Source organism: Lynx rufus, unplaced genomic scaffold, assembly GCF_022079265.1.
Source record: "Lynx rufus isolate CCGP_SWC_20201006 ecotype Redwood Valley unplaced genomic scaffold, mLynRuf1.p SCAF_2, whole genome shotgun sequence".
In the NCBI taxonomy this organism is placed as follows: domain Eukaryota; kingdom Metazoa; phylum Chordata; class Mammalia; order Carnivora; family Felidae; genus Lynx; species Lynx rufus.
Window position 1 is genome coordinate 73,996,859 of NW_025814834.1, and position 27,209 is coordinate 74,024,067.

Below are 27,209 nucleotides of genomic sequence, written 5' to 3' on the forward strand. Positions count from 1 at the left end.
TTCTCCATAGTTTTGGAAACTATAAGTCTAAGATCAAGGTGCCAGCATGGTGAGTTTCTGGGAGAACTTTCTTTGTGGCTTATAGACAACTGATTTTAGACTTTGTGCCCATAGGTGAGGAGAGAGACAGTAGCTCTCTGTCTCTTCTTATAAGGTCACTAACCCCATCGTGAGGGCCCACCCTCATGACCTCATCTAAACCAAATGATTTCCCAAAGGCCTTTTCTCCAAATACTATCACATAGGAGGGTGGGACTTCAACATATGAATTTTAGAGAGACAAGTTCAGTTTATAGCAGCCATTTGTGTTTTTAAAAAAACAAACAAAAGCATTTATGTATCCACAAATTACTTATTTACTATTAAGTACTATTTACTGTTGCTGCTAGTATATAAGGTTTTTGTTCCAATTAGAAGAGGTTCTCCCTTCTGATGGCAAAGTACGTAGATCCCCTATCCAGAAGTAGACAAATTAGGAAAAAAAAAACCCTTTCTGAACCATGGCACTCAGCTTGACAAGCAGCAGCAAAGCTGGATGTCATTCCCTATTTATACTCCTGGTCTGGCATTGCTTTTGCAAAGCACAAACTTCAAAACGACACACGGCATTCCTGCAAATAGACCTACCTAATTCTTTTAAAATAGTATATATCATCCAGATTTCTTCTAAAGTTTAGCCATCTGGAATTTATTTCCAAGAATGATACGAGCTAAGTGTTTGACTTTCATTTTTTGGTCTAAATTGATAGCTCTCTCAACACCAATTATTTAATGATGCATCCTAACCCACTGAGTTGAAATGCCACCTTTATTATATATTATCCTTCTAATTATACTTTCATATCCATATGGACTCTTATTAGATTAAATAAAAACTGATCTATATTTATATTTCTACATCAATACCATGCTATTTTAATCTCTTTTGCTATCTGTTAGAGCAAGTGTTCACTCATTATTCTTTTCAAAATATCTTATTCTTTTTTTTAATTTTTTAATATTTGTTTATTTTTGAGAGAGAGACAGAGACAGAGTGAGAGCTGGGGAGGGACAAAGAGAGAGGGAAACACAGAATCTGAAGCAGGCTCCAGGTTCTGAGCTGTCAGCACAGGGCTTGACGCAGGGCTCAAACTCACGAACTGCAAGATCATGACCTGAGCTGAAGTTGGACGCTTAACCAACTGAGCCACCCAAGTGCCCCATATCTTAGTTATTCTTATGTCAAATTTCATTTTTAAAAATCTTGTCAATTGTTTGCATTGATATTTTGTTAAAGAATGCTGTCATATATACCAAATTAAATTTCCAACCTAGGATCATCCTTCCAGAATAGCTCTCCAGTTCAAGTCTTCTCTCAATTTCTTCCGAAGATTTCATAGTTTGTTGGTTGTTTTGTTTTGTTTTGTTTTGTTTTGTTTTGTTTTGTTTTGTTTTCTGGTGAAGGCTTGGAATAAGTAGAAATTGATGACCAAGAAGCTGATTCTAAATTTTCTTTAGTAGCAGTGTGAGGAAAAGTGTATGAACTAGGAAGTAGCAGTGGGGATGCAGAAATGACAAATGTTCAAGTATTTAGGTAAAATATGATGACTTGTTTCATTGGGAATGGAGTTTGAGGTAAGACAGAGGAAGAAGCATAATCCTGAATATTACTGAGCTATATCTATCCTCTTAGGTTGAAAATTTTAATTTGTTTTCAGTCTCTTTTATTTTCTAATAAATTTATTTGGCTATAGGTTCCTTTTTTAACCTGCATCTCTTGGCCTGCATTCTATAAGTTTTCAAATAAGGTTTCATTATCTAATTTCTAAATAATTTACATTGCATTTTTGATGTCTTAACAATAAATTGGTAGATATTGGAGTGTTTGCCAAAGGCAAGGTTACTGATAGTTTTCAATTTTTTTCTACTTGTCTACTTTCCATGTCTTTTTTTCTTTTTAAAATTATTTTTACATTTATTTATTTATTTTTGAAAGACAGAGAGAAACACAGCACAAGTGGGGGAGGGGCAGAGAGAGAGGGAGACACAGAATCCGAAGCAGGCTCCAGGCTCTGAGCTGTCAGCACAGAGCCTGATGCGGGGCTCGAACCCACAAACCATGAGATCATGACCTGAGCCTAAGTTGGATGCTCAACCAACAGAGCCACTCAGGAGGCTCATTTTCCATGTCTTTTCATAACAATGTGCAAACATTTAAAATGCTTTATGGAAAGCTACCAACCCTGCTACTTTTAACATTAAAAAAAATCCTCTATTGAATAGCAATTTATATATGAATTCTCTTGTTTTCAGTGTACAATGAAATGATTTTTAGTAAATTTATACACATGTACAACCAGGGCTATGGTCCAGTTTTATATCATTTACATTAACCCAGAAAGATCTCTCATGCCCATTTCCATTAATTCCTATTCCTACACAGCCCCAAATGACCACTAGTCTATTTCTTTCTTTTTTTTTAATTTTCTTTTTTCTTTTTTAAATTTACATCCGAATTAGTTAGTATATAGTGAAACAATGATTTCAAGAGTATATTCCTTAATGCCCCTTACCCACTTAGCCCATCCCCCTTCCCACAACCCCTCCCGTAACCCTCAGTTTGTTCTCCATATTTATGAGTCTCTTCTGTTTTGTCCGCCTCACTGTTTTTATATTATTTTTGTTTCCCTTCCCTTATGTTCATCTGTTTTCTCTCTTAAAGTCCTCATATGAGTGAAGTCATATGATTTTTGTCTTTCTCTGACTGACTAATTTCGCTTAGCATAATCCCCTCCAGTTCCATCCACATAGTTGCAAATGGCAAGATTTCATTCTTTTTGATTGCTGAGTAATACTCCATGGTATATATATACCACAACTTCTTTATCCATTCATCCATCGATGGACATTTGGGCTCCTTCCATACTTTGGCTATTGCTGATAGTGCTGCTATAAACATGGGGGTGCATATATCCCTTCGAAACAGCACACCTGTATCCCGTGGATAAATGCCTAGTAGTGCAATTGCTGGGTCGTAGGGTAGTTCTATTTTTAGTTTTTTGAGGAAACTCCATACTGTTTTCCAGAGTGTCTGCACCAGCTTGCATTCCCACCAACAATGCAAAACAGATCCTCTTTCTCTGTATCCTCACCAACATCTGTTGTTGCCTGAGTTGTTAATGTTAGCCATTCTGACATGTGTAAGGTGTTATCTCATTGTGGTTTTGATTTGTATTTCCCTGATGATGAGTGATGTTGAGCATTTTTTCATGTGTCAGTTGGCAATCTGGATGTCTTCCTTGGAGAAGTGTCTATTCATGTCTTTTGCCCATTTCTTCACTGGATTATTTGTTTTTTGGGTGTTGAGTTTGAGAAGTTCTTTATAGATTTTGGATACTAACCCTTTATCTGATATGTCATTTGCAAATATCTTCTCCCATTCTGTCGGTTGCCTTTTAGTTTTGCTGATTGTTTCCTTTGCTGTACAGAAGCTTTTTATTTTGATGAGGTACCATTCATTTTTGCTTTTGTTTTCCTTGCCTCCGGAGATGTATTGAGTAAGAATTTGCTGCGGCCAAGATCAAAGAGGTTTTTGCCTGCTTCTCTTCGAGAATTTTGATGGCTTCCTGTCTTACATTTAGGTCTTTCATCATTTTGAGTTTATTTTTGTGTATGGTGTAAGAAAGTGGTCCAGGCTTTCTTCTGCATGTCGCTGTCCAGTTTTCCCAACACCACTTGCTGAAGAGACTGTCTTTATTCCATTGGATATTCTTTCTTGCTTTGTCAGAGATTAGTTGGCCATACGTTTGTGGGTCCATTTCTGGGTTCTCTATTCTGTTGTATTGATCTGAGTGTCTTGTGCCAGTACCATACTGTCTTGATGATTACAGCTTTGTAGTATGGCTTGAAGTCTGGGATTGTGATGCCTCCTGCTTTGGTTTTCTTTTTCAAGATTGCTTTGGGTATTCGGGGTCTTTTCTGGTTCCATACAAATTTTAGGATTTTTTGTTCTAGTTCTGTGAAGAATGCTGGTGTTACTTTCATAGGGATTGCTTGAATATTTAGATTGCTTTGGGTAGTATCAACATTTTAACAATATTTGTTCTTCCTATCCAGGAGCATGGAATCTTTTTCCATTTTTTTGTGTTTTCTTCAGTTTCTTTCATAAGCTTTCTATAGTTTTCAGTGTATAGATTTTTCACCTCTTTGGGTAGATTTATTCCTAGGTATTTTATGGTTTTTTTGTGCAACTGTAAATGGGATCGATTCCTTGATTTCTCTTTCTGTCGCTTCATTGATGGTGTATAGGAATGCAACCAATTTCTGTGCATTGATTTTATATCCTCCCACTTTGCTGAATTCATGAATCAATCCTAGCAGTTTTTTGATGGAACCTTTAGGGTTTTCCATATAGAGTATCATGTCATCTGCAAAGAGTGAAAGTTTGATCTCCTCCTGGCCGATTTGGATGCCTTTTATTTCTTTGTGTTTTCTGATTGCAGAGGCTAAGACTTCCAATACTATGTTGAATAACAGTGGCGAGAGTGGATATCCCTGTCTTGTTCCTGACCTTAGGGGGAAAGCTCTCAGTTTTTCCTCATTGAAGATGATATTAGCGTTGGTCTTTCATATATGGCTTATATGATCTTGAGGTATGCTGCTTCTCGCCCTACTTTCTTGAAGATTTTTATCAAGAAAGCATGCTGTATTTTGTCAAATGCTTTCTCTGCATCTGTTGAGAGGATCATATGGTTCTTGTCCTTTCTTTTATTGATGTGATGAATCATGTTACTTGTTTTGCGGATATTGAACCAGCCCTGCATCCTAGGTATAAATCCCACTTGGTTGTGGTGAATAATTTTTTTAATGTATTGTTGGATCCGGTTGGCTAATATCTTGTTGAGGATTTTTCACCCATGTTCATCAGGGAAATTGGTCTATAGTTCTCCTTTTTAGTGGGGTCCCTGTCTGGTTTTGGAATCAAGGTAATGCTGGCTTCATAGAAAGAGTTTGGAAGTTTTCTTTCCATTTCTATTTTTTGGAACAGTTTCATGAGAATAGGTGTTAACTCTTCCTTAAATGTTTGGTAGAATTCCCCTGGAAAGCCATCTGGCCCTGGACTCTTGTTTTTTGGCAGATTTTTGATTAATAGTTCGATTTCCTTACTGGTTATGGGTCTGTTCAAATTTTCTATTTCTTCCTGTTTCAGTTTTGGTAGTGTATATGTTTCTAGGAATTTTTCCATTTCTTCCAGATTGCCCATTTTATTGGCATATAATTGATCATAATATTCTCTTATTATTGTTTTTATTTCTGTTGTGTTGGTTGTGATCTCTCCTCTTTCATTCTTGATTTTATTTATTAGGGTCCTTTCCTTTTTCTTCTTGATCAAACTGGCTAGTGGTGTATCAATTTTGTTAATTCTTTCAAAGAACCAGCTTCTGATTTTATTGATCTGTTCTACTCTTTTGGTATCGGTAACATTAATTTCTGCTCTAATCTTATTATTTCCTGTCTTCTGCTGGTTTGGGGTTTTATTTGCTGTTCTTTTTCCAGATCCTTAAGGTGTAAGGTTAGGTTGTGTATCTGAGATCTTTCTTCCTTCTTTAGGAAGGCCTGGATTGCTATATACTTTCCTCTTATAACTGCCTTTGCTGTGTCCCAGAGGTTTTGGGTTGTGGTGTTATCATTTTCATTGACTTCCATATACTTTTTAATTTCCTCTTTTACTGCTTGGTTAGCCCATTCATTCTTTAGTAGGATGTTCTTCAGTCTCCAAGTATTTGTTACTTTTCCAATTTTTTTCTTGTGGTTGATTTCAAGTTTCATAACGTTGTGGTCTGAAAATATGCACAGTATGATCTCGATCTTTTTGTACTTACTTAGGGCTGATTTGTGTCCCAGTATATGGTCTATTCTGGAGAATGTTCCATGTGCACTGGAGAAGAATGTATATTCTGCTGCTTTAGGATATAATGTTCTGAATATATCTGTTAAGTCCATCTGGTCCAGTGTGTCATTTAAAGCCATTGTTTCCTTGTTGATTTTTTGATTAGATGATCTGTCCATTGCTGTGACTGGGGTGTTGAAGTCTCCTACTATTATGGTATTACTATTGATGAGTTTCTTTTTGTTTGTGATCAATTGATTTATATATTTGTGTTCTCTCACATTTGGAGCATAAATGTTTACAATTGTTGGGTCTTCTTGGTCTATAGACCCCTTGATTATGATATAATGCCCTTCTGCATCTCTTGATACAGTCTTTATTTTAAAGTCTAGATTGTCTGATATAAGTATGGCTACTCCAGCTTTCTTTTGTTGACCATTAGCATGACAGATGGTTCTCCATCGCCTTGTTTTCAATCTGAAGGTGTCTTTAGGTCTAAAGTGGGTCTCTTGTAAACAGCATATAGATGGATCTTGTTTTCTTATCCATTCTGTTACCCTATGTCTTTAGATTGGAGCATTGAGTCCATTGACATTTAGAGTGAGTACTGAAAGATATGAATTTATTGCCATTATGATGCTTGTAGAGTTGGCGTTTCTGGTGGTGTTCTCTGGTCCTTTCAAATCTTTGTTGCTTCTGGTATGTATATATATATATATATATATATATATATATATATATATATATATATAAATTTTCATCTTTTCTCCCCTCAGAAAGTCCCCCTTAAAATTTCTTGCAGGGCTGGTTTAGTGGCCACTAACTCCTTTAATTTTTGTTTGCCTGGGAAACCTTTTATCTCTCCTTCTATTTTGAATGACAGCCTTGCTGGATAAAGAATTCTTGGCTGAATATTTTTCTGATTCAGCACACTGAATATATCCCAGCACTCCTTTCTGGCCTGCCGAGTTTCTGTGGATAGGTCTGCTGCAAACCTGCTCCGTCTTCCCTTGTATGTCAGGGACTTTTTTTCCCTTGCTGCTTTCATGATTCTCTCCTTGCCTATTTTGTGCATTTGACTATGATATGCCTTGTTGATCGTTGTTTTTTGTTGAATCTAATGGGGGTCCTCTGTGCTTCCTGGATTTTGATGTCTGTGTCTTTCCCCAGGTTAGGAAAGTTTTCTGCTATGATTTGCTCACATAACCCTTCTCTCCCAATTTTCTCTCTTCCTCTTCTGGGACCCCTATGATTCTAATGTTGTTCCTGTTTAATGAGTCACTGGTTTCTCTAATTCTTAAATCGTACTCTTTGCCTTAATCTCCCTCTTTTTTTCTGCTTCATTATTCTCCCTAAGTTTGTCCTCTATATCGCTGATTCTCTGTTCTGCCTTGTCCATCCTTGCCGCTGCTGCATCCATCCGTGATTGCAGCTCAGTTATAGCATTTTTAATTTCATTCTGGCTATTTTTTACTTCTTTTATCTCTGCAGAAAGGGATTCTTCTATTTTCAATTCCAGCTAGTATTCTTATTATCGTGATTCTAAATTCTGGTTCAGACATCTTGCTTGTATCTGTGTTGGTTAAATCCCTGGCTGTCGTTTCTTCCTGCTCTTTCTTTTGGGGTGAATTCCTTCGTTTTGTCATTTTGAAGGGAGAAAAGGAATTAATGAGGTAGAAAAATTGAAATTAAAAAAACTAAAATTAAAAAAATATTAAAATTAAAAATTAAAAACACACACACAAAAAGTGAATAGATGATGCTAGATACTAGGTGTGTTTTGGTCTGGGTGTTGAAAGTGGTTTGACAGATTAGAGGAAAAAAAAGGGGGGGGAAGAAAAAAAAAAGAAATCGTTTGAGAATTTCAAAAAATGAATACATTGAAGTAGACTAAAATGAGATGATGGGGGTAAAATAGAATTTGAAAAATTATATACAAAAGTAAAGAATATAGTAGAAAAAAATTAAAGAAAAATAGTTTTTAATAAAAATTAAAAATAAATATGATTTTTTTCTTTTCCTGTATTTAAGAAAAAAGAAAAGAAACGAAAAAGAGAAAAAAAATTAAAAAAAAAGAAATCGGTTGAAAGTTTGAAAAAGTGAATACACTGTAGTAGACTAAAATAAAATGATGGAAGTAAAGTAGAATTTGAAAAAATTTACATAGAAGCAAAAAATATAGTAATATAAGTTAAGTAGAAATATTTTTAATAGAAATTGAAAGTAAAAATGAAGTTTTTCTCTTTCCGCATTCAAGAAAAAGAAAAGAAATGAAAAAGAGAAAAAAAAGAAAAAAGGAAATTGTTTGAAAATTTGAAAAGGTGGATACACTGAAGTAGACTAAAATAAAATGATGGAAGTAAAGTAGAATTTGAAAAAAATTTACACCAAAGTAAAAAATATAGTAATAAAAATTAAAGAAAAATATTTTTAATAAAAATTGAAAATAAAAATGAACTTTTTCTCTTTTTGTATTCAAGAAAAAGAAAAGAATTGTAAAAGAGAAAAAAAGAAAAAAAGAAAGAAAATTGAATAGGTGAACCTGCTAACAGATTGAAGTAGGACTGAAATTTCTTTGTTTTCCCCTAGAAGTCAGTCTGTGTAGCTCTTTATAGTCCATAAATTAAGCTGGCGGTGAGACTTGTGTTCTTGAAGAGTGAAGTTGGCCCAGATGGGCAGGGCTCAGCATAACAGCTCCGCTCTCCGATAGATGGCGCTGCTAGCTTACTGGGGTGGATTGTTGCGGTGCTCATGGGTGCATTTACGTGGGAGAGGTGAAAATGGCACCATCCAGCCACCCAGTCTGTTCTCCCAGAACCACAATTGCGCACGCGTCCTCTGTCTTCAGCTCTTGTCCACTCCCCGCTTTTTCACTGTTTGTGACTAGGCTTCAGGCAGTACCTCTCTCCCGACTTTTGTCTCAGATGCGGCCGTTTTCCCCGGCCCCTTACTTCTGAAGGACTGCGGCTTTGACCCATTCCGCCCCTCTGCAGGAGGGTCTCACCGAACAATGGCCGAATGAGCAATGGCTGAATATCGGCTGCGCACAGGAACGCCCACTGGACCCTGCTGCTGCCGGTGCCCCAATACTGCAGCCAGGTGCCAGCCCGCCCCAGAAAAAGTTCACGAGACGGTGTAGCAGCAGTGTTTCAGGGATTATGGAAAATGACAACACACATCTGGCACCAGGCTTTACCCTTAATGACCTTGCCCCAGCACCAGCGAATGTGGCGGCCTTCTGGAGTCTGCTGGGACCAGGTGGCTTCAACAGTCTCTACCATATGTCCTTCCAGCAGTGGAACCGCTTTTCCCTGTGTGGCCTGAGAACCTCCTGGACCCCACTCTGTTCCTGGGGATTTGCCCTTTCCACCAGAGCACCGCAAGATATCGAGCTGCAGAGTTGCAGACTTTGCGCTCCCCTTGTTTACAGTCTTAATGGAATTTAAACCCTCTCCTTTCTTCTTTCTCCCCTTTTAGTTTAGTCCCTGTGGCTGTTTCCAATTGTCCACTTTCTCTCCAGCTGCTTTTGGTGAGGGGTGCTTTTCCCGTGTTCTTCCTCCCTCCCCAGTCTCTGTCCTCTCTGCCCCCAAAAGTGGTTCCCTACCCTCTACGGCTTCTCGCTTCCCAAATTCACCTCTGCACACCACATACCTGCTGAATTCTGTGGTTCAGGTTGTGCAGATTGTTGTGTTAATCCTCCAATCAGTTTTCTAGGTGTGTAGAATGGTTTAGTGTTGGTCTGACACTATTTCATGGATGTGAGACACACAAAAAACTTCCATGCTGTTCTGTCATCTTGGCTCCCGCACCACCACTAGTCTATTTCTGTTTCAATAGATTTGCCTTTTTATATAAATTATATATAAATATAAATTTTATATACATTTTGTATACATTTATATAATATTTTATTTATTTAAAAAATTATAGTGTTTATTTATTTTTGAGAGAGAGAGAGACAGAGCATGAGCAGTGGAGGGACATAGAGAGAGGGAGAGAGAATCCGAAACAGGCTCCAGGCTGTCAGCACAGAGCCGATGCCTGGCTTGAACTCACAAACTGCAAGATCATGACCTGAGCTGAAGTCAAATGCTCATCTGACTGAGCCACCCAGGGGCCCCTATAACATTTTATATAAATGTAATCTATCTGGGTTCTTTCTCTTAGCATAATATTTTTGAGGCTCATCCATGTTGTAGCATGTATTGTTTTTTTCCTTTTTATTACTGAATATCATTCCATTTCAGCATTACTTTATATATCTATTTTTACAGGACAATGTATATATATTTTCCTGTTGGTGAGAGATTAACATATGCAGGTTGATTAAACAAATAGGGCTCAAGGGGTGCCTGGGTGGCTAAGTTAGGTGTCAGACTCTTTATTTCAGCTCAGGTCATGAGCTCATGGTTGAGACTGAGCCCTGCACTGGGGCCCTGCACTGTCAGTGCAGAACCTACTTGGGATTCTCTCCCTCTCCCTCTCTCTGCCCCTCCCCTGCTTGTGAGCAGGCATGCAGTCTCCCCCCTCTCTGTCTCAAAAAAAAAATAAACTTTTTTTAAAAAGTAGGGTTTAAAATTTATATAAAGTATGATATCAATTCTATAAAAGACTTTACTTTGTACTGAGGTCAAATATTTACTCACACCACTCCCAAATGTGTGAAGAATAGTAACTGATCTCAATCTCTTTGAGACCCCTTCCTGCAGGGTAGTGAAGAAAGATGGAAACTTTTCAATTAAAATTATCTCAAGCTCTTTCATTTCAAAATGATCTGATTTTGGATTCTGTCTGTTTAGGTGGACAAAGTACAAACTGCACTCTCTGCTGGAGGTCAGGCAACCTCCTTCAGTGGAAGGATGGCATAGCTGGTCAGCCTCTGGGTTCTGACACCCTGCAGTGTCCTCATTACCCTGCACAATTTCATCTCATCCCTCTACCTCCCCAGGGTACAAGGCAGAGCCACCCAATAGAAATATTATGCAAATCACACATGTAATTTTAAATTTTCTAGTAGCCACACTTAATGATATAAAAAGTGACAGGTGGAATTGACTTTAATAATAAATTTTATTTAACTCAATATATCCAGAAACATTGTCATTTCAACATGCTATCAATATAAAATTTAATTTTTTAATTTTTTATTTTTTTTAAAGAGAGGAAGAACATAAGTGGGGAAGAAGGGTAGAGGAAGAAAGAGAGTGAGAGAGAGAGCAAGAATCTTAAGCAGGCTCCATGCTCAGTGTCAAGCCTGATGCGGGGCTCGATCCCATGACCCTGGGATCACAACCTGAGCCTAAACCAAGAGTTGGATGCTCAACTGACTGAGCCACCTAAGTGCCCCTTAACAAGATATTTTACATTCTTTTTTTGTCATATGAAGTCTCTGAAACCTGTACATTTTATACTTTCAGCACATTTTGATTTGGACTAGTCACATTTCAAGAGCAGAATAACCTCAGTGTGATGAATAGATACTGTGTGGGCCACTGGAGGTTTACAGTAAAGCTGAATGGCCTCCTTGGCCATGGATGGTTGAGTGGCTGGTCTACTGGCAGATTCTGACTTTCTTACAGGGTTAATGATATACTTTATACAAATTTTGAACCCTGCTTTTTTCATCATCTTGAATAATTCAGGGTCTTCACTACCCTTGTCAGGATGTCCCTGATATCTCTTGCCTCATTTCTTATACGATCCACTGAAAACATACTGGACTCAGCCTTAGGATGTGGGCCAACATATGCTGCTGCCGACCACATACCCTGCCATTGCTTTTGGTCCTCAGCTCTCCAAGTCTTGCCAGACCTGGTTTTCCCAGAACACGACTTATACTTCCAATAAGACTTTGGGCAAGCCATGAGAAACAAATATTTTCTCATGCAATCCCTAAATATCTCCCTCTGTTCCCATGTCATGGTAGACAGGATGCCATGCTAAATGCAAGGTGTCCCTGGGAGACATTTTATATCAGGAAAGTGGAGACTTAGCCCCATGTTCTTGGATTTTCCCAGTGCTACCTCAGTATTTCTTCTAAGCCTCAACCCTCACAGTTGATCCACTAAGGGGTAGAAAGTGATGAAGCTGGTTTCTCAGAACCTCACCTACTTCTCCTTTTCATACCAGTGGAATGGCCAAAGGGAAACATGACTTCTAGGAGAAATAAAATAGATGAAGTTAATATTTTAAAAATGTTGTTTCTGTAATATTTATATAAATAAAAAAATCTTGAAAGAAACATAACCCTATGATAACAATTCTTTTTTCCTCCAGGAAATAAAATGAAAGATGGTTTTGATTTTCACCTGTATTTTCCAAAATTTCCACAATGAGCATACATTTCTGATAGTAAGAAGAAACAATAGTAGTTTTGAAAACAATAAATAAAACATACTTTTCTGGGGCACGTGGGTGGCTCAGCTGGTTAAGTGTCTGACTTCGGCTCAGGTCATGATCTCATGGTTTGTGAGTTTAAGCCCCAAGTCATGTCAAGCTTTGTGCTGACAGCTCAGAGCCTGGAGCCTGTGTCAGATTCTGTGACTCCCTCTCTCTCTGCCCCTCCTCTGCTCATGCTCGGTCTCTCTGTTTCTCAAAATAAACATTAAGAAACTTTTTAAAAAATCCATACTTTTCCATGTTCATTGATTGGCTGTGGGCTTCAAACTGATGTGCAAAGTGGTAAGTCACATAGAAGGGAATATACTGAATCAAATATAGAAGTATTAAATAGAAGATACCCTTTCCACATAACAGAAGTATCAGACTTTAAAATAAACATAAGAACATACATGTCTCTTTTATTATTTGCCACAGTGTTTATACCTTGTATTATCTAATTTCCCTAATTCTACATTCTAGGTCCTTTGCTAGCCCTCCCACGTTGTCATGTGACCTCCTAATGGCCTTCTTTTCCCACCCACTTGCTGGAAGTTAAACTCTCTTCTCTTGCATACAACGGTTCTTTCTCTCTAGCAGGGCTCTGAATGCTCTCCTTCCCCTCAGCCTTCCTACTCAGCCTATTGGGGCCAATGCTGCAGCATGAGCCATTGCAGTGTGTAGCTCTGTAAGCCACAACGGTTCTGTGAGGCATATTTATATTGTCTACAAACACTTTTTTTTCTGAGCATTCTTTATGTTAGATATGCACAGGGAAGAGTAGGATGCAAGGACTTGTAATGGCCATGTCTCATTTTTTTTTGTCTTTAGATTCATTGCTTTCCATTACCACTGAAAGTTGCAGAGTAAATAAGAAATTAGATCATCCTTCCATGCACAGGGCCCTCTCTCCTCTTGTCATTATGACATTTTGTAAAGGCTTGTTAAAATGTTCAATCTCTAACTTTTCAGCTCTGTCCTCCCTCTGTATTTGCCAGTTCTTATCTTTACAAGGATGGTTGTAATTGTGACATTTCACTTATTTATATCCATTGTTGTTCCTTGTCATTTAATAAAAAGCCCACTTTTCCCACTTACCTCCTTTGTAATAACTTTAACAGTTTTAAATTTTTAGCTATATGCCCTGGAAGGTAATTTAAAGATTCCTAAAGCATTTTAGGAACCTTTCTTGGCTAAGCAGCTCCTCTGGATAACATTTCATAGGAGAAGACTGAATGGAGCTGGCATGACCAACAAATGGAAGGGAAAGATGTAAGAAATTCATCAGTCACCCAATACCATACACTCTGTGATCAAATGTATATGACATTCCAGAAGAGGCAAAATGGTAGCAAAGAGTCATGGTTAGGGGAGTTGTCTATAGAGTTGCGCAAAGGGAAATTGAGGAATGCACTTGTTGTGATGAGCATAGGGCTTTGTACGTTAAGTATTGAATCACAAAACTGCACACTTGAAAAATTAATATGATACTGATTGTTGACTAACTGGGACTTAGATAACAACTAAATATAAATAAATAATAAAAAAAGAAATTCATTAGTCAATGTTAATGTAATACGAGAGCCCTGGTTGCAGTCTTTGCTGCAACAGAATCCTCTGGGAAATATTTAAAAGTCCTGATGCCTAGACAAACCTCCAGATCAATTAAATCAAAATCTGTGGCATTAGGATTTTGGTCCCAACAGTTTTTGAAAATCTTCAGGGGATTCTGAAGTGCAGTGAAGTTTGAAGGTTAGTGTACCAGAGTTCTTTTTATACTTTCTGAAGTATGGGCCCCAAATCATCTATTGGGTTCTTGAGAAGATCCTACTTTTTGTAGAAGTGCCCCTGAATTCTTTTTTCCAATGCGATTCCCTCATTGAAGTAGTCCAGGGAAGTCATGGAGGTAAAACTTCATATTCACGGAGGAGGTTAGCAATTCAAGAATCCTCTGCAAGCAAAAATCTTGCATGTTTCTGTCTAAGCAGCTGTGTGTGTGTATGTGTGTGTGTGTGTGTGTGTGTGTGCATACATGTGCACGGATGTGTGTGTAATGGAGAAAGCATTGCTTTCTGTAGTAACAAACATTAGATTTCAGTTATTGTTTCCAAAGGAATGGAGTTTTTCTATGTTGCAAAACAGTACATATTTGAAGTTTAAGATGGTGATGACCATGTGGGAAGGAAGAAACTAGAGCCAGCTGCCTTCCTAACACTAAATTGGCTTTGTTAATCTAGTGTGTGTTTTTGGGGTGCTTGCCAACAGCAGGCAATTGACAATTATTGCATTTTCTAAGTAGTAAAACCAGATGTTTCTATTTTCCATGTCTTTTCTTAACAATATGCAATATTCAGTATGTTGTATTGGAAGACATTACGGGCATTTAAAGTGGGTTCATAGTCTAATCTGTGAGATTTTAAAGAGTACGTTTATTAGAGTGACTTCAACAGAAACTTTACAAGCATTTGTTATGTTTTTGCTTCTCAGCAAGAGATTTCCCAAAATTAGTAGAATACTCTCGTTCATTAAATCTCTGTCAACCAAATCCCCTTTCCAAGTGGATGTGCCAAATGATGTCAACCAAAGATCACTGTGAGGCATTAAACAAATACAGTTCTTAGTAAGACTGTCTGTTTTGTTTTTTAAGTGATATCAGAAATGTTTCACAAATTAGCATTAATTTAAAAGACTGAAATAGATCCTACTGTTAGCCAACATGCTATCTTCCAATCCATAGAGGTAATTTTGTCTAAAAATAATAATAATACTTAGAACCTGCTCATCAGTATAACATAACTATGAGTGTGTGTGTGTGTGTGTGTGTGTGTGTGTGTGTGTGTGTTTTCATATATTGGGGCATGAATATATAAATTATTTGGACATAATTGTAGTAGTCTGTGAATGAATCTTAGTTGACCAAGCATAGTTGACAGAGGGAGGCTAAGAAGTTTATGAACAAAGCAATGTACAGTAATTTTAATGTGAAAATGAACAAGCAAGCTTGTGCCAGTGGGCAGACGGAGCACCAGCTGGGCAAAGATGGCTCAGCTGAGGGTCATTGTAGAGGTCTTGGATGATGATTTATCTCCCCAGGTATGCAAGTCCAGCTTCAGATCTGTGATCCTTTTTAAACCACAGCAATCAGATAATGTCTTTTGTTCAGTAGTTTGGGTTGCTTTTACTTTATTGTTTACAACTTTGATTTTTGATTTTAGAAATCTTTGCTCATTAAAAAAGCTCCTGGATTTCTACCATATGCCACACTGAGCTGTCTGGTGCAGTTAGGACACAAAATGGAATGTTAGCAGGTGTGTGTTTGGTAGAGGGCGGGCAATATTCAGAAACCCTTATAATACATTTTTTATACAAAATGTGCATTATTACTTCCCTGTAGTGAGCACCATTATTTGTCCTCCATACAAACATGTCAGTGAAGTGACCACAGATGCTATGATTTCAAATAGAATGGCCAGATGCTATGGTCTTCTCAAGAATCTGTTATCTCATATTCTCTTCCCCAGGAACACAGACTTTTATCTTGGTCCGTAATTAATGCTACAGACATTTGAAAGTTCCTCATTGGGCATCAGTTTGTTTTGATACTGCATTGCCTTTCTCCCATTTACCACTTACATCTGTAGAGGTAAATTATTTTCTGTGTCTTTTCTGCAGCAAAGGGACACTGTGTCCTCCAAGGCTCCACACAGTATTTGTGAGTGAAGTGGAGGCAAGCATTCTTTAGGTTTACTGAGGTTTTTATAACGAACTCCATAGCTAGGGAGTTTTACTAAGCACTTTCAGGTAATGAAATACTCACCTTTTAGGCATAAACTTTAGGAAGATCTTCTAAAGATGCAGGGCTAGGTAGGCAGAAACTTAACAACCATGGTTACATGAAAAAAGTATCAAGTCATGGATTGGGAGACATGTAAAGGTAACTTTCACAAAATACCTCTACTGTGGTAGGTAGAGTATAGCTTCAAGCACTGGTTTATCCGTCCTTTCTTTGCTTGGAACCGCTCCTATAAGAAAAATACACACACACACGCACACACACACACGCACGGCTTTCAGATGATATTAAATAATACTTAGTGAAAGAAACATGCTTACAATCCAGGTTATTTTTGTACTTTATGTATTTTAATATGAGATTTATAAAGTCATGTTATTTTAGAGCTTGGAGGAATCTTGGAAAGCATCTAGCCCAGCCCCCTTGTATTAACTAGGGTTCTAGTTTGCAAACAACAGAAAGTATTTCTACTTGAATTTTGCAATAAAAATATTTTATATTAGGGTAGCTTACAGAATCATTTTCAGAACTGAGCATAGAAAATGTTTGAGAATGACAGAGGCTGGGAAGATAAGAAGAGTCAAGACTGGGGGCGCCTGGGTGGCTCAGTCAGCTAAGTGTTGGACTCCTGATCTTGGCTCAGGTCACTATCTCACAGTTTGTGAGTTCAAGCCCCACATTGGGCTCAACGCTGAAAGTTCAGAGCCTGCTTGGGATTATGTATCTCCCTCTTTCTGCCCCTCCCCAGCTCTCTCTCTCTCTCTCTCTCTCTCTTGGTCTCTCTCTCAAAATAAAAATAAATAAAAAGAGTCAAGACTGTACCCCAATTCCCTACACAGAATCATCCCTGCAAGTCCAATCACTGAAAATTAGATGCCACAACTTGGGTTTTCTCCTCTGCCATCTCTGGACTCTGGACATCCCACTTGGCAATGCTGCTTTTATCCACACCCCTGCCATGCTTCTACTGCCAGTATCCTTGACAGTGTCTCCACAGGCCCTGCTTCTTTGCATCACTGGCTTCCAAGTGCAGCACCTGAAGGGCTGAACTCAGATCAAATGCTCATGAGCTAGTTGCAAACGTGGGAAAGCAAGTATCTGACATCACTTTACAGGAGGGATTTATTAGAAAGAAGAAGGGGGCCCAGATGCTGAGAAAAGAAAAGGAAAGAAAAATATAAATGAATGTCTTTTATAGTCCACAACTGTAGTTGGCAAAATCAACATACCCTTCTTTTTATACTACTCTGCCAAGAAATGTCCTTCTACCCAACACTGTAATTTTACCTTGTACAACCCCAAACATGCTTACCCCATTCCTAAAGGGAATCAACTCGAAGTCTTATTTATTACATTTTGTCTAGCTCTAAATTCAAGATCTCTAAGTGAGATCTTTTTGTCTTACTGTCTTCTGGTTCTGTTATGATCCATTTCAATATTTCATGATCTATGGACTAAATTTTACTCTACTACCAATAAACATGCCTTAAGTAAAATTGTAAGGAAAAGAGAGGTGAAGAAGTCAGGCAGAAAATTATTATATATATGAAAAGAATTTTGGATTTGGATCTTTTCCTGGGCTAGTGGTGTGTAGGGCGATACTTTCCCCTGATGCTGGGCAGTGGCAGAGAGCTGCAGCCTCCTGTCAGCCACACGAGGGTGAACAACCGATACACTTACACTCATACAACCATCCTTTTTTCACTTTTAGTACAGTATTTAATAAATTACATGAGATATTCCACAGCCTAAAATATTCCAGAGCCTAAAGTAGGCTCTGTGTTAGATAATTTTGCCCAACTGTAGGCTAATGCAAATGTTTTGAGCACATTTAAGGTAGGCTAGGCTAAGCTATGTTTGGTAGGTTAGGTGTATTAGACACATTTTTGACTGACAATATTTTCAACTTATGATGGGTTTATTGAGAGGTAACCCCATCATAAGTTGAGGAAGATCTGTATTTATACATATTATATATAGGTATCTCTGTGTGTGTATGTAAATGGCAGATGATGAATACCTTCTTTCAGTAAATGGTCAGGATCACAATTCAAATTTATTATTCTCTTTTTCTACTATGCATTACATTTGCTGTTTGCTTTCAGCCAGCATCTTGGCTGGGTGAGGTTCTTTACCCAATGGGTTGACTTATACTGGCTTGTATATGATGACTTTTACCGTTGGCCATGCAATACCACAAGGTATCCTAGAAGTTCCTTAGATTCCATCTACTTCTTTCTGCCTCTGTTAAATGACAGCAGTCCTATTTCCCTCTGATATCAATTGTTCCAGTCACCACTGTAACTTCCTTTTCTACTTCTTTACTTAGTGGTATGATAAACCCCAAAAGGCAAATATTTGCATCAGTTCCTTTCAATGTAACTGTTACTCCTGGTAGAAGTACTAGAAATTAAGACCAGCAGAGAGTAGAATCTCAGGGATGGGAAAAAGAGATTTTGCAAATGTGTCTTTAGGGTTAATAGTGAAAAACGCCTTTCCCACCTGTACTTACTGGTCCACCTATGTACATGATCTGGCTGGGTTGTGAAATAGCACAATATATTGGCCATTACTTCAGAGAAAAACCACCTCCTATAGAAAAGCACCCAACCTTCCAAAATATTATCTTGCAGCTCATGACGTATCTGGGTCTTCAACAGGCCATTTCTTTGTTTTATAAGGACAGCAGCATATGGGCTTCAGCTCATTGTCTTACTTCTTGCACAGTTAAGGGAGTTCCTTAGGAAGAAGCAATATCTTGTGGGATATACTAGGAGTGCACGAATAGTGCAAACATGGTATGTAGGGAAAGAAAATCCAAACTCTTTTGCCTTTCCCATGATAGCATGAATGTGATATAATGTTTTAACCAGGTAACACTGTCTAATCCTCCTGTTATATTTTACTCTGTCAAGGGCTCAGAGTGACAGTAGCCAGATTAGCCTTGAGAAAGGTAAATTCATGTAACTGAGCAATGTATAGCTTCTGTTCTCTTCACTGGGAGAATTTTATCATGAGCCCATTGAACAGATACCAGTCTGTTGGAGAAGAAGACCGACACAAACCTAGCAGATCATCTCTCCCACCTAATTCTTTAAAATCACCCCTAAATTATTCCCACACTCTGAACCCATTTCTTTAGGTCCATCAACATAATCTCTCTGAATCTTCCTGTCACAAATCCTCCAATCACATTCCTTCAATGTCCCTAATCAGCTGGCCAAACCATTAACTACTGCCAACAAATTGTCATTAATCCATTATTTATTCATTTACTTAAAAAAATATTTGAGTACCTAATATGTGACAGTCACTGCTTTACCTCAGGTAAAGTGAACGTTAAGATATTCCTCTTGACATTATACCTACATGGAAAATTTCCCTTCTTTACCATCTTCCAGGGAGATTTCCCAGCAAGGCTATCCACCATAGCATTCTACTTCTGTCTGAGGCCAGTAGATGTGTAGACCTAGCTATAAAACTGGCTCATTTGGTTTTTTTTTTCTTTCTTGGCTCGTTTTTTCCCAGTAAGCTAGTTACTGAGAATTCCCCTTGGCCATATGTGTGGGTTGAGGGACAGATGTTAATGTGGAAAGTAAGCCACCGGTTCATACAAATTACCTGTGCCTTCTGATCCTGCTCAAGCCCAATGTACTTTCATTTCATTAGTCTGTGCTGCTGCTAATCATGCCCAGCTTTATGACCAGGTGGTTCAGATAACATTCAGCTCATTAGGAGTAGCTAGAGTCTCACTGTCACCAAGTGTCTTAAAGTCAAAAGTCCAGTTGATACCCACCCTCATCTATAAAAGATAGATAAGAAAATAATACTTATTTCATAGGGTTGTTATGACAAATAAAGTTAAAACATGGGAGCACTTACTACAATGCCTACTATGTTGTGCCTGCTTGACAAATGATAGTTACCATAATAATTACCAGGATCCATTAGTAAACCAAGAGCTAGCTCTTAAAAGAAAAATAGCAACTTGCAAAGAAGGCATGAGTGTGCTGTTGAATCTGAGGGTTTCTACTAGACAAGATCTATAGAACATTCTGATCATCCAGAATACACCAGTGAATCCACAGTGTCAGGGCCAAGTGGCATTGCTGTCTGCACTGTGGCTTAGACCAGCTGGACAGCTTTCTTTTTCTCTGGCCCCTTTTCAAAACTGTAGCTTTTTAGGTCACCCGCTAAACTGACTAGAGAGGCATTCCCAAATGCCGATTTTGCTGCTTTCAAAAACTGATTTTTTTTTAATGGAAAATAGAACCATGTGTCTTTCACTTCGAACTGGAGTAAGATCTATATTGAAATTTCTACCCTACACTGCCTGTCTCTCTGATCTTAGGCAGGTTACTTACCTCTCTGAACACTCCCACATGGTTATCAGAATTATAATTATAGAAATAATATCTATAAATTACATGGGTTAAAATACACATTTGGTAATATTAGTTCCTCTCCATACTTTCCTCCTTACCTATAATATTTAACCAACTGTCTTCTGGCTTTGCCACATGGATGTCTCTCTGGCACTTCAACAAAATTCTTCATTCCCCAGATGGAGCTATTCATCACTGCTTCTGATCTGTTCTTCCTCCGCTGTTGCCTTTTGGATAAATGACACCATCACTCACCTCACCACCCAATCATAAGCCTAGACAACTCCCCCCTCCCTCACTCCCCATTCCCACAGCCAAAGGTTTATAAATCCCATGAATTTACCGTTTGAATATTGATCCCCGTTGCTATCCTGATCAGCCTACTATTACTTCTTACCAGAATTAAAGCTATAACTTCTTACTATTTCAGCCTTGCCACAGTGCAAACGTATCTAGTCATGTCATTCTGATACCAAAAACCCTTCAGTGGTTTATCTTCATACTTCTGGTAAAGCTCAGACGCCATAATATTGTTTATGAGAGGATCATGGTCAGACTCTCCTTCACTTTTATAAAAAATATTTTTATTTATTTATTTATTGAGAGAGAGAGAGAGAGAGAAAGAGAGCAGGGGAGGGGCAGAGGGAGAGAGAGCAGCCTCCACTCTCAGCACAGAGCCAGGCATGTAGATTGATCCCACAACACTGGGATCGTGAACTAGGCCGAAATCAAGAGTCGGATGCTCAAATGACTGAGCCACCAAGTTGCCCCTCTGTTTCATCTTTCATCTACCACCTGACTTCTGCCCATCCCACTCCTCATTAGACTACTACACTCTACCAGTTCCTAAATGGCCCCAGTATTTCTCTTGCTTCTACGGGTTCTTCAAACAGACTGTTCTTACTTGTTTATGTCTCTACTCAAATATGACTTCCTCAGAGGCCTTCTCTGGCACTTAAACAAGGTTAGATCTTCTTCATACATGTTCTTATGGGCCTGTTGTGATGAACTGTTTTATAAATGACCCTATAATTTATTGGCATAAGACAACAATGATGTTATTATTATGCTTATGGATTCATTGGGTCAGGAGTTTGGACAGATCCCAGAGAGGATGGCTTGTCTCTGATCCTTGAGGTCTGGACTATCAGCCTGGAAGACATGAATGCCTGGGGAGGACTTGAATGCCTGGGGCTGGAATGATCTGGTGACTTCCTCCTTAATTAGGACTGGAATGACTAGAAACCTAGGTGTAGCTGGAAACTATCAAGTGGAGCTCTGCATGGTCACTCTTTGAAGCTTGACTTCTTCAAAGCACAGTGGGCTTAGAGTAGCTGAACTTCCTACAGGGTACTTCAGAGCTCCAGAAACCCATCTTCCAACAAACAAAGCAGAAGCCTCATTCATTCATTTTTGAGAGACAGAGAGGGACAGAGCATGAGTGGGAGAGAGAGAGGAGGACACAAAATCAGAAGCAGGCTCCAGTCTGTCAGCACAGAGCCTGACATCGGGCTCAAACTCATCGACTGTGAGATCATGACCTGAGCTGAAGTTGGACACTCAACCAACTGAGTCACCCAGGTGCCCCCACATAGTGTTACTTCTATTTTGTCTTTTGTTCAGAGTAGTTATAAGCCCAATAAGATTCAAGTGAAGGAAATTTAGCCCCAAATAATTAAATTATCAAATAATTTGTCATCATGTTTAAAGACCATCACAATGGAAGAAATGGGCAGAAGACATGAATAGATACTTTTCCAAAGATCTCCACATGGCTAACAGACACATGAAAAGATGCTCAATATCACTCATCATCAGGGAAATACAAATCAAAACCACATTAAGATACCACCTCACACCAGACAGAGTGGCTAAAATGAGCAACTCAGGAAACAATAGATGTTGGTGAGGATGTAGAGAAACAGGAACCCTCTTGCATTGTTGGTGGGAATGCAAACTGGTGTAGCCACTCTGGAAAACAGTGTGGAGGTTCCTCAAAAGATTAAAATAGAATTACCCTATGACCCAGAAATAGCACTACTAGGAATTTATCCAAAAGATACAGGGTGCTGATTCATAGGGACACATGTACCCCAATGTTTATGGCAGTGCAGTCAACAGTAGCCAAATTATGGAAAGGGCCAAAATGTCCACCAACTGATGAATGGATAAAAAAGATGTGGTTTGTATATACAATGGAATACTTCTTGGCAATGAAAAAGAATGAAATCTTTCCATTTGCAACAATGTGGATGGAACTGGAGGGTATTATGCTAAGGGAAATAAGTCAGTCAGAGAAAGACAGATATCATATGTTTTCCCTCATATGTGGAAGTTGAGAAACTTAACAAAAGACCATGGGAGAAGGGAAAGAAAATAAAATAGTTACAAACAGGAAAGCAAATCATAAGAGACTCTTAAATACAGAGAACAAACCGAGGGTTGATGGGTCGGGGGGAGGGGAAAATGGGCGATAGGCACTGAGGAGGGCACTTGTTGGGATGAGCACTGGGTGTTGTATGTAAGTGATGAATCACGGGAATCTACCTTTAAAGCCAAGAGCACACTGTATACACTGTATGCTAGCTAACTTGACACTATCTAAAAAAATGACCATCACAATGCCCTATATCTGCACAATCTCAACACCCATATTTTAATTGTAATTACTTGTTAGATTTTTATCTTTTCCAATAAATTATAAATTCTATAAGAGTGGAATCTGTGTCTACATAATACCCTCGTATTTTGTACATTGTAGGTAACACACAATCTTAATAAATATTCATCAAGTGGGAGAATGCATATAATTAGAGGAAAGTACTATTCGACAAATGGTAGGGCCTCAATTTGTTGTAGATGAAGGAGCCACACTTGTCTTTGTTGTGGTTAAACTAGAGGAATAAGGAATTGCCTCACTCTTTTGGTTATTTATCCCCCTTTTCTTTTCCTACACAGAAAACAATACCATCTCAAAAGTGTCAAGCCTAAGTGTTAAATGTCATAAATCATAAAGGTTACCTAGTTCAATGCTTTTAATTTTTTTAATTTTTTCTACTACCTCTACAAATGGTCATACATCCTAGGTATGTATCTCTGGATGCTAAACTTGCATCTTCCAGGGCAAGTCCATTTCATTGCATCAGTCCATTTCATCTTTGGACAGCTATTGAATTTTCTTTCCTCTTGTTATTTCTTTATGTTTTGGTAGTAAGCCCAGTTCTGTCTCACCAGCTTCCACACATTACTCCTCCTTCTATTGCTTGAGATAATGTGGAACAAGTCTGAACCTTCCTTCCCTTGACAACCATTTAAATACTGAGAATAGTTATATATTTCTCTTCCCCCATCTCCATCTCCATTCCTATAAGCCCTTTATTTTATAAGCTCTTTTTGGAGAGGTATGTTTTCAACTCATTTGTCATTTGCAGTGGAGGAGGGGCTTAGGAGGAAACCCTCACTGGCCAAAGGGGCCCGTTGTGATTCAGCACACATCACGGTTCAGGGTCACTATGGAAATAATTATCAAAGGATAAAAATTATTTTTTTAACATTTATTTATTTTGAGAGATTAAGAGTGGGGAAGGGGCAGAGAGAGAGGAAGGGAGAGAGAATCTCAAGCAGGCTCCATGCCATCAGCACGGACACTGAGGTCAGTACCTGAGATCATAACCTACCGAGCCACCCAGGTACCCCACAAAGGACAGGCATTATTGTAAATAAAGATTATTACTTAGGAAATTATTTCTGTCAGTATCTAATATACATTTATTTAAATAAGATAAGTTTATATCTACAAGCAAACTAATTTGATTAGACAGAGGTATTAACATGAGATCAATCTTCAAGGCAGAGGCCCCAGAGTACGAAGACAGTGGATGAGGTTGGTTTCACTTGCAGAAGGAAGTAAATGGAAAACCTCTCTAGTTCCAGGTGGATCTTGGGCCAATAGACTAAGATTCTACTTGTTACTACCTACATTATGACTCCTCCTAATTACACTGATTGTTAACTTGGAACGAACCTTTCTATTTAGAGCAGCTGTTGGACTTCTTGAATCTTGGTGGTCTGGGAGGAGAGTTACTATCTGCTCAGTGGCTTAAAATCATAGAGCTGCTTAGCCCTGTCATGCTATCCAAAGGAGCCCCTTTCCATCACCATAGCCAAGTGAGACAGCAAAAAGGCAGCCAGCACAAAGGAGTAATTGTTAAGTTTTTCCCTTTTGTTTTCTGGTTTGAACCACATCTACCCTTCTGTTTTTTTGTATCATCTGTAAGCTAAGAATATTTTTTACAGTTTTAAATGCCTGGGTAAGAAAGAAATAATGTGAAAACCATATGAAATTTAAATTTCTGTGTCCATAAGCAATGTCTCATTTGAACACAACCATGTCCATTCATTTGTCCATGACTACTTTTGTATGCCACCATGACACATAAAGAGTGACATACACAGCAGCAGTAAGGCCCACAATCACTGTGTATCTGTGTGTGACATACAGTGGCTGTATGAGCAACAGGCCTGAAATATGTATTATCTCACCCTCTAAAGAAAAGTCTGCTGACCCCAGGTCTAGTGGGATGGTAGAAGGAAAGGACATTTATGCTGTTGCTTTTTGCAAAATATCCTTGTGTATTTGGGTTCTATCCTTAACTAGTCTCTAGATAAACTGAACTGGAATGAAGGAAAGCTAGGAAGACCTGACATTTTATTCACTCTAATGCACTATTCTCTCCTCTGATTGCATCCTTTTTTTTTTCCATTCTATTTCATAGTAAAGCACTTCAAGCTCTAGGTACGCTCTGACCCTCTGCCAAAGCAGAGCAGAATTAAAAGCTTCTTCCCCAAGACACATGTTAATTAATCTTGTCCAGGTAACATAGCATTTGTGCATGTGTATATGAATCACTTTTTAAAATCTATATTAAACTAATGATCATCTTTCTCTCTTTTCTCCACTTTTTTCTTTAACTTTGGTAAAATCTCAAGTTTAAGGAAGAGTTGCAAAAATGGCACAAAGAATTTCTACCCAGATTTACTAATTTTTAGTATTTTGCCCTATTTGCTTTATCATTTGTACTCTTGCTCCCTCTGGCCCACCACCCCACCCCCACACACCGTGGTCTGCCATATTATTTAAAAGAAAGTGTAGGCAAGTAGCAGGAGTTGCTGTGCTTCCGCTCCCTCCCTGCCTATGCCTTCCTGGCTCCCTGCTGCAATGAGCTTCCTCAAAAGGTCCCTGCTGCCATTGAGGCTGAGGGCTTTGGCAACAACCAGACACTGAGGCTGTGCTGAATGGCAGGGGCCTCAGCACCGGCCCCTTTGATATCACTGAGAGGCACCTGTCTTGGTTTGATGACTCTGGATTGGGATTCTTAATGGAATACCCCACCATTAGTTTGCATGCAGTGTCCAGGGACTTAAATGCTTATCCATGAGAGCATTTGTATGTTATGGTGAATGCCAAATTTGGAGAAGAATCAAAAGAATCTGCTGCTGGAGAAGACAGTGATGATGCTGTCGAACCTATTGCTGAATTTAGATTTGCGCCTAATGATAAGTCAGCATTGGAGGCAACGTTCGCTGCAATGGGTGAATGCCAGGCTTTGCATTCAGATCCTGAGGACGAAGATTCAGATGATTGCAGTGGAGAAGATTATGATGTGGAAGCATGTGAACAAGGGCAGGGAGACATCCCTACATTTTACACCTGTGAAGCAGGACTATCCAATATAACAGCAGAAGGCCGAGCCTCACTGGGGAGATTAGAAGAAATGCTTTCTCAGTCTGTGAGCAGCCGGCATAACATGGCTGGTCTGGACAAAAGACTCAACAAGAGATTATGAAGATGGGATGGAGGTAGATACTACACCAACAGTTGTTGAGCAGGTGGAGGATGCAGACATTGATCACTGAAAATGATTTATGCTGCTGGGGGCTTCTGCTCCTGACTGCAGAAAGAACTTGGTGCCTCTTCTACTGTTGGGGGGGGGGTGTTGATGAAAGTCTTTTTCTTCCTCCCAAACTTACCCGAATCAGTTCTCTTTTGAGACAGACTATACGGAGACAAAAAGTTGTTACCAGTAGAAGAAACTATGACCTTTATTAACAAAGGTGAATTAACTTAACCAAGAGGGTATCATCTACCTCAAAACTTTCTGTGTATAGGTACCCTCAGAGTGGGCCTACAGTTCCTGCCTTTACTGTATGCATCTTCTGTAACCTAGCAGGACTATGTGGTGAGAACGCACAGGCACTTGAAGGTGTAGGTGGACTGATTGGGAAGAAGGGGGGCTGAGTCTAAGATATACACCCTTAGAGCCTAAGGATCCCCTTACCTCTTAAAAAGAAAGACAAAGGGATCTCAGAGAAATCCTGACCTCCACTTATTCTCCATAAGGGTAAGTTTCTTTTTACTAACTTGGGACACAGATAAATTCATTCAGGCATCACTAGGGAGCCTCTTGGGAAATATCCTAGCCACATATACCACTAACACAAGTGCTTCTGACTACCTTTTACTCCTTTCACCACGTTTCACAAGTCTGTTTTGTTATAATCTCTTAGTTTATATCCTTTAATTCTAACTTCTTGGGTCAGTGTCCATAACAACAGGTGAAATTGGGATATAAGTACTCCGAGTGCTGCAGATGAAATTGTTTTGTCTTTGTTATAGTTTAACAAATAAATCCAGGTTTTCTAAAAAAAATAAAAAATAAAGAAAATTTCAGACATCATGAAATCTCACCACTAAATATTTTGGCATGATTTAGCTAAGAATAAG

The 27,209-nt window shown here is 38.7% G+C and overlaps 1 protein-coding gene and 1 pseudogene across 2 annotated transcripts in view; both read left to right on the forward strand.

The window, feature by feature from the left end:
* CCDC148 (coiled-coil domain containing 148) overlaps positions 1-27,209 on the forward strand; it is a 182,288-nt gene that overhangs the window by 120,587 nt on the left and 34,492 nt on the right. The gene's annotated exons all lie outside the window — the stretch shown is intronic.
* On the forward strand, positions 15,235-26,341 carry LOC124515672 (methylosome subunit pICln-like; annotated as a pseudogene).